This window comes from Lithobates pipiens, unplaced genomic scaffold (genome assembly GCF_037356315.1).
Source record: "Lithobates pipiens isolate NorthernLeopardFrog02 unplaced genomic scaffold, aLitPip1_a1.2 Scaffold_18, whole genome shotgun sequence".
Taxonomy (NCBI): Eukaryota; Metazoa; Chordata; class Amphibia; order Anura; family Ranidae; genus Lithobates; species Lithobates pipiens.
In genome coordinates this window covers 1587525-1596029 of record NW_027507758.1, presented here as the reverse complement: position 1 = coordinate 1596029, position 8505 = coordinate 1587525, and the positions used below count along the sequence as shown (strand labels likewise).

The following is an 8505-nucleotide window of genomic DNA, read 5'->3' as shown; positions in this document are numbered from 1 at the left end:
CACTTTAAGGTCTCTTTGGCAACTCAAAGTTTCGGCTCCTCCATAAATTTTCTATAGGATTAAGGTCTGGAGACTGGCCGGGCCACTCCATGACCTTCATGTGCTTCTTGAGCCTCTCCTTTGTTCGGCGGTATGTTTTGGGTCATTGTGATGCTGGAAGACCCATCCATGACCCATCTACAGTGTTCTGGATGAGGGAAGAAGGTTCTCACCCAAGATCTTACAATACATGGCCCCGTCCATTGGCCCCTCAATGCGGCAAAGTCGGCCTGTACCTTTATCAGAGAAACCGCCCCAAAGCATCACGTTCCCACCTCTGTGTGTGACTGTAGGGATGGTGTTCATGTTCCCACGTCTGTGTGTGACTGTAGGGATGGTGTTTATGTTCCCACCTCCGGGTGTGACTGTAGGGATGGTGTTCATGTTCCCACCTCCGTGTGTGACTGTAGGGATGGTGTTCATGTTCCCACCTCTGTGTGTGACTGTAGGGATGGTGTTCATGTTCCCACCTCTGTGTGTGACTGTAGGGATGGTGTTCATGTTCCCACCTCTGTGTGTGACTGTAGGGATGGTGTTCATGTTCCCACCTCTGTGTGTGACTGTAGGGATGGTGTTTATGTTCCCACCTCCGGGTGTGACTGTAGGGATGGTGTTCATGTTCCCACCTCCGTGTGTGACTGTAGGGATGGTGTTCATGTTCCCACCTCCGTGTGTGACTGTAGGGATGGTGTTCATGTTCCCACCTCCGTGTGTGACTGTAGGGATGGTGTTCATGTTCCCCCTCCGTGTGTGACTGTAGGGATGGTGTACTTAGGGTAATAGTCAGCATTTTTCTTCCTCTAAACACGGGGAGTCGAGTTAATGCCAAAGAGCTGAATTTTGATCTCACCTGACACAGAACTTTCTCCCCCGATCCTTCTCTGAATCATTTAGATGTTCATTGGCAAATGTCAGACTGACCTGTACATGTGTCTTCCTGAGGAGGGGGACCTGTACATGTGTCTTCCTGAGGAGGGTGATCTGTACACGTGTCTTCCTGAGGAGGGGGACCTGTACATGTGTCTTCCTGAGGAGGGTGATCTGTACACGTGTCTTCCTGAGGAGGGGGACCTGTACATGTGTCTTCCTGAGGAGGACCTGTACATGTGTCTTCCTGAGGAGGGTGATCTGTACACGTGTCTTCCTGAGGAGGGGGACCTGTACATGTGTCTTCCTGAGGAGGGTGATCTGTACACGTGTCTTCCTGAGGAGGGGGACCTGTACATGTGTCTTCCTGAGGAGGGGGACCTGTACATGTGTCTTCCTGAGGAGGGGGACCTGTACACGTGTCTTCCTCAGGAGGGGGACCTGTACATGTGTCTTCCTGAGGAGGGGGACCTGTACACATGTCTTCCTGAGGAGGGGGACCTGTACATGTGTCTTCCTGAGGAGGGGGACCTGTACATGTGTCTTCCTGAGGAGGGGGACCTGTTGGGGCTGCAGGATTTCAATCCATGGTGGTGTATTGTGTCACCAATGGTGTGTTTGGAGACTGGGGTCCCAACTGCCTTGAGATCCTTCACAAGCTCCTCCCTGTGTAGTTCTGGGCGGATCCCTCACTTTTCTCATGTCCATCCTCACCCCATGAGGAGAAATCTTCCATGGAGCTCCAGACTGAGGACAATTGATGGTTATTTTTTATTTCTTCCATTTGTGAATAATCTCTCCGGCACTCGTCTCCTCTCACCAAGCTTCTTGCTGATGGTCTTGTAGCCCATTCCAGCCTTGTGCAGGTCTCCAATCTTCTCCCCGACATCCTCTGACAGATCTTTGCTCTTCCCCATGATGGTGAGGATTGGAGGGAAGGGATTCTGTGGACAGGCGTTTTCTATACACATAACGAGTTGTCGTTAGGAGAACCTTCTTACATTGTCAGGACTGATCTGTGTACCACATGAGCACCTACTGGAGCCAGTCTGTGGGGGGAGGGTTATTGTTGGTTGGTAGGGGATCAAATACTTATTTTACTTTCTCCATTTATAACATTTCTCATGTGTTTTTCCCCCACTGTATATAGTACATAGCCGGCCTTTCTTCAGCAAAGTTGTGAAGGAGAGCCTAGAAAATACCTGAAGGGTAGCCAAGTGCTCCACCTACTGGCTGACACTGAGAATACACAACAATCACACCTACCTGCAAGAAATCTATTCTAAGGTGTGTAATAAAATCCATACAAACCCACGACATTCACTTCATTCCTTTACATTTTATCCCATCGCTAATCTGCACTCCACATATAATTCCAGTCTCTGGGGAGAATCTTGGCCATTATGTTGGCCGGGAATCGAACCCGGGTCGTCTGCTTGGAAAGCAGCTGTGCTCACCACTGCACCACCAACACAAAAAGTTGCATGTTTTTGTTGTGTGGGGGGAAAACCCACGCAAGCACAGGGAGAACATGCAAACTCCATGCAGATGGTGTCCTGGTCAGGTCTTGAACCGGGGACCCCAGTGCTGCAAGGCTCACCGCTAAGCCTCTGTGCTGCCCCATCTTAATGTGGAACTTCACCTAAAAAGGGAAGTTCCCCTCCTCCTCCTCCCTCGCTCCTCCACCGGCTGCTTTTGTTTTTTTTCTAGCACCCCCCACCAGCGGACTTATCTAACACCCTCCCCCCACCAGCGGACTTATCTAACACCCCCCCACCAGCGGACTTATCTAACACCCTCCCCCACCAGCCTACTTATCTAACACCCTCCCCCACCAGCCTACTTATCTAACACCCCCCCACCAGCCTACTTATCTAACACCCCCCCCCCCACCAGCCTACTTATCTAACACCCTCCCCCCACCAGCAGACTTATCTAACACCCTCCCCCCACCAGCCTACTTATCTAACACCCCCCCACCAGCCTACTTATCTAGCACCCTCCCCCCACCAGCGGACTTATCTAACACCCCCCCACCAGCCTACTTATCTAACACCCCCCCACCAGCCTACTTATCTAACACCCCCCCACCAGCCTACTTATCTAACACCCTCCCACCCACCAGCCTACTTATCTAACACCCTCCCACCCACCAGCCTACTTATCTAACACCCTCCCCCCCACCAGCCTACTTTTCTAACACCCTCCCCCCACCAGCCTACTTATATAACACCCTCCCCCCCACCAGCCTACTTATCTAACAACCCCCCACCAGCCTACTTTTCTAACACCCTCCCCCACCAGCCAACTTATCTAACACCCTCCCCCCCCACCAGCCTACTTATATAACACCCTCCCCCCACCAGCCTACTTATATAACACCCTCCCCCCCACCAGCCTACTTATCTAACAACCCCCCACCAGCCTACTTTTCTAACACCCTCCCCCACCAGCCTACTTATCTAACACCCTCCCCCCCACCAGCCTACTTATCTAACAACCCCCCACCAGCCTACTTTTCTAACACCCTCCCCCACCAGCCAACTTATCTAACACCCTCCCCCCCCACCAGCCTACTTATATAACACCCTCCCCCCCACCAGCCTACTTATATAACACCCTCCCCCCACCAGCCTACTTATCTAACATCCTCCCCCCCACCAGCGGACTTATCTAATTCCCTCCCCCACCAGCGGACTTATCTAACACCCTCCCCCCTCCAGCGGACTTATCTAACACCCCCCCCCCCCTCCAGCGGACTTATCTAACACCCTCTCCCCCACCAGCCTACTTATCTAACACCCTCCGATGAAGAAACTTGCGTGTTGATTGGAGATCTGCTGCTTGTATTGAATGCCACATCATCGAGGTGTATCATTATGTCGATGGGTTCTGATGGTGGGACAGCGGGGATCTCACTCTCAATCCAAAACTAAAGAAAAAAAAGTCATATTCGTTATCATAGAAGCTCCAGGATGACATAAAACAGATCTATCATAGAACATCCTTCAGTTCAAAGCAGGAGAAGCAATAGATGATTTCTGATTGGTTGGTAGAAGTTTCTGCATTTCTCCCATTGCTTGACTGATTAATCTGAAGAGGAAATAGTTTGATCCAGGGAATTGCGACAACTGCCTGTGTGAGGTCACCGAGGAATCCGTCTGTCTTTATGAGACAAAACTGCCCCCGATCCCTGACCGCAGTTTTTTTTTTTGCCTTCCTCTGGAACAAACTGTTACTGTTTTTGGTCCACTTGCCAACCAGCCGCCGTCATTATACTGCGGCGGGTCAGCACAATCCCGCGAGCCGTCGTCACTGTACATCGGCTCCTTTAAACGGGATAGCAGGCATGCGCGTGCCCACTGCATTGCAGGGGGGTGCCAATGCTCGTGGCCGGCAGACGCGATGACCGCACGAGATCGCGGGCACGAGAGGCAGAACAGGGACGTGTCTGTGTGTAAAGGGAAGATATTTGGCAGCACACCATGGAACGACATAAATAGCATCCAAACGGGTAAAACACACAAATCCGTGTTCTGTGAGGAGAGGAGAGGCAGATTGTGAGTCCCTAATAGCTCGGAACCACGATCTGTCATCTACTATAGTCAGTCCCCTCCCCCCACAATTAGAACACACACTAGGGAGCACAGTTAACCCCTTGATTGCCCCCTAGTGTTAACCCCTTCCCTGTCAAGTAACATTTACACAGTAATCAGTGCGTTTTTATAGCGCAAAAAATAAAAACCGAAGGGGTGATCAAATACCACCAAAACAAAGCTCTATTTGTGGGGAAAAAAGAATGTCAGTTTTGTGTGGGTGTAACGTCACACGAGCACGCAGTTGTCAGTTAAAGCAACGCAGTGCCGAATCGCAAAAAATGGCCTGGTCATTGAGCAGCCAAATTTTCCAGGCCTGAAGTGGTTAAGCGCTGAACCAGACAGAGGTGAGTCTTTTCAGCCATGTAAGAAGGATAGAGGATACTTACTTCATCCAGGCGCGGTCGATTCCCGCTTCTGCTCAGTACAGATTCGACATGAAAGGTATCATGGTCACCATGGTCGGGCTGTGAGGCCTCGGTTGTCTTGCTCTCCATCCAATATCCATCATGAAGAGGTAGATTTCCGTTTTCTGGGAAGATAGGGAGACTGCTCAGACCAGATTCATCATCAAAGGCATCTTCGAGGTCTAATACAATGTCGGCGGGTTCTGATGGTGGGACAGCGGGGATCTCACTCTCAATCCAAAACTAAAGAAAAAAAAGTCATATTGATTATCATAGAAGCTCCAGGATGACATAAAACAGATCTATCATATAACATCCTTCAGTTCAAAGCAGGTGAAGCAATAGATGATTTCTGATTGGTTGGTAGAAGTTTCTGCATTTCTCCCATTGCTTGACTGATTAAGCTGAAGAGGAAATAGTTTGATCCAGGGAATTGCGACAACTGCCTGTGTGAGGTCACCGAGGAATCCGTCTGTCTTTATGAGACAAAACTGCCCCCGATCCCTGACCGCAGTTTTTTTTTTTGCCTTCCTCTGGAACAAACTGTTACTGTTTTTGATCCACTTGCCAACCAGCCGCCGTCATTATACTGCGGCGGGTCAGCACAATCCCGCGAGCCGTCGTCACTGTACATCGGCTCCTTTAAACGGGATAGCAGGCATGCGCGTGCCCACTGCATTGCAGGGGGATGCCAATGCTCGTGGCCGGCAGACGCGATGACCGCACAAGATCGCGGGCACGAGAGGCAGAACAGGGACGTGTCTGTATGTAAAGGGAAGATATTTGCCAGCACACCATGGAACGACATAAATAGCGTCCAAACGGGTAAACACACAAATCCGTGTTCTGTGAGGAGAGGAGAGGCAGATTGTGAGTCCCTAATAGCTCGGAACCACGATCTGTCATCTACTATAGTCAGTCCCCTCCCCCCACAATTAGAACACACACTAGGGAGCACAGTTAACCCCTTGATTGCCCCCTAGTGTTAACCCCTTCCCTGTCAGTAACATTTACACAGTAATCAGTGCGTTTTTATAGCACAAAAAATAAAAACCGAAGGGGTGATCAAATACCACCAAAACAAAGCTCTATTTGTGGGGGAAAAAGAATGTCAATTTTGTGTGGGTGTAACGTCACACGAGCACGCAGTTGTCAGTTAAAGCAACGCAGTGCCGAATCGCAAAAAATGGCCTGGTCATTGAGCAGCCAAATTTTCCAGGCCTGAAGTGGTTAAACGCTGAACCAGACAGAGGTGAGTCTTTTCAGCCATGTAAGAAGGATAGAGGATACTTACTTCATCCAGGCGCGGTCGATTCCCGCTTCTGCTCAGTACAGATTCGACATGAAAGGTATCATGGTCACCATGGTCGGGCTGTGAGGCCTCGGTTGTCTCGCTCTCCATCCTAAATCCATCATGAAGAGGTAGATTTCCGTTTTCTGGGAAGATAGCGAGACTGCTCAGACCAGATTCATCATCAAAGGCATCTTCGAGGTCTAATACAATGTCGGCGGGGTCTGATGATGGGACAGCGGGGATCTCACTCTCAATCCAAAACTAAAGAAAAAAAAGTCATATTCGTTATCATAGAAGCTCCAGGATGACATAAAACAGATCTATCATATAACATCCTTCAGTTCAAAGCAGGTGAAGCAATAGATGATTTCTGATTGGTTGGTAGAAGTTTCTGCATTTCTCCCATTGCTTGACTGATTAAGCTGAAGAGGAAATAGTTTGATCCAGGGAATTGCGACAACTGCCTGTGTGAGGTCACCGAGGAATCCGTCTGTCTTTATGAGACAAAACTGCCCCCGATCCCTGACCGCAGTTTTTTTTTTTTTGCCATCCTCTGGAACAAACTGTTACTGTTTTTGGTCCACTTGCCAACCAGCCGCCGTCATTATACTGCGGCGGGTCAGCACAATCCCGCGAGCCGTCGTCACTGTACATCGGCTCCTTTAAACGGGATAGCAGGCATGCGTGTGCCCACTGCATTGCAGGGGGATGCCAATGCTCGTGGCCGGCAGACGCGATGACCGCACAGGATCGCGGGCACGAGAGGCAGAACAGGGACGTGTGTCTGTGTGTAAAGGGAAGATATTTGCCAGCACACCATGGAACGACATAAATAGCATCCAAACGGGTAAACACACAAATCCGTGTTCTGTGAGGAGAGGAGAGGCAGATTGTGAGTCCCTAATAGCTCGGAACCACGATCTGTCATCTACTATAGTCAGTCCCCTCCCCCCACAATTAGAACACACACTAGGGAGCACAGTTAACCCCTTGATTGCCCCCTAGTGTTAACCCCTTCCCTGTCAGTAACATTTACACAGTAATCAGTGCGTTTTTATAGCGCAAAAAATAAAAACCGAAGGGGTGATCAAATACCACCAAAACAAAGCTCTATTTGTGGGGAAAAAAGAATGTCAATTTTGTGTGGGTGTAACGTCAAACGAGCACGCAGTTGTCAGTTAAAGCAACGCAGTGCCGAATTGCAAAAAATGGCCTGGTCATTGAGCAGCCAAATTTTCCAGGCCTGAAGTGGTTAAACGCTGAACCAGACAGAGGTGAGTCTTTTCAGCCATGTAAGAAGGATAGAGGATACTTACTTCATCCAGGCGCGGTCGATTCCCGCTTCTGCTCAGTACAGATTCGACATGAAAGGTATCATGGTCACCATGGTCGGGCTGTGAGGCCTCGGTTGTCTCGCTCTCCATCCTAAATCCATCATGAAGAGGTAGATTTCCGTTTTCTGGGAAGATAGCGAGACTGCTCAGACCAGATTCATCATCAAAGGCTTCTTCGAGGTCTAATACAATGTCGGCGGGTTCTGATGGTGGGACAGCGGGGATCTCACTCTCAATCCAAAACTAAAGAAAAAAAAGTCATATTGATTATCATAGAAGCTCCAGGATGACATAAAACAGATCTATCATATAACATCCTTCAGTTCAAAGCAGGTGAAGCAATAGATGATTTCTGATTGGTTGGTAGAAGTTTCTGCATTTCTCCCATTGCTTGACTGATTAAGCTGAAGAGGAAATAGTTTGATCCAGGGAATTGCGACAACTGCCTGTGTGAGGTCACCGAGGAATCCGTCTGTCTTTATGAGACAAAACTGCCCCCGATCCCTGACCGCAGTTTTTTTTTTTGCCTTCCTCTGGAACAAACTGTTACTGTTTTTGGTCCACTTACCAACCAGCCGCCGTCATTATACTGCGGCGGGTCAGCACAATCCCGCGAGCCGTCGTCACTGTACATCGGCTCCTTTAAACGGGATAGCAGGCATGCGTGTGCCCACTGCATTGCAGGGGGATGCCAATGCTCGTGGCCGGCAGACGCGATGACCGCACAGGATCGCGGACACGAGAGGCAGAACAGGGACGTGTGTCTGTGTGTAAAGGGAAGATATTTGCCAGCACACCATGGAACGACATAAATAGCATCCAAACGGGTAAACACACAAATCAGTGTTCTGTGAGGAGAGGAGAGGCAGATTGTGAGTCCCTAATAGCTCGGAACCACGATCTGTCATCTACTATAGTCAGTCCCCTCCCCCCACAATTAGAACACACACTAGGGAGCACAGTTAACC

General features: G+C 49.6%; 1 non-coding gene across 1 annotated transcript; it reads right to left on the bottom strand.

Annotated features, from left to right (window-relative positions):
* Nucleotides 1-2308: 2308 nt before the first annotated feature.
* On the bottom strand, nucleotides 2309-2380 carry TRNAG-UCC (transfer RNA glycine (anticodon UCC)). Its single transcript has one exon. It is a non-coding gene; the product is annotated as a tRNA-Gly (tRNA).
* Between the last annotated feature and the right edge of the window lie 6125 nt (nucleotides 2381-8505).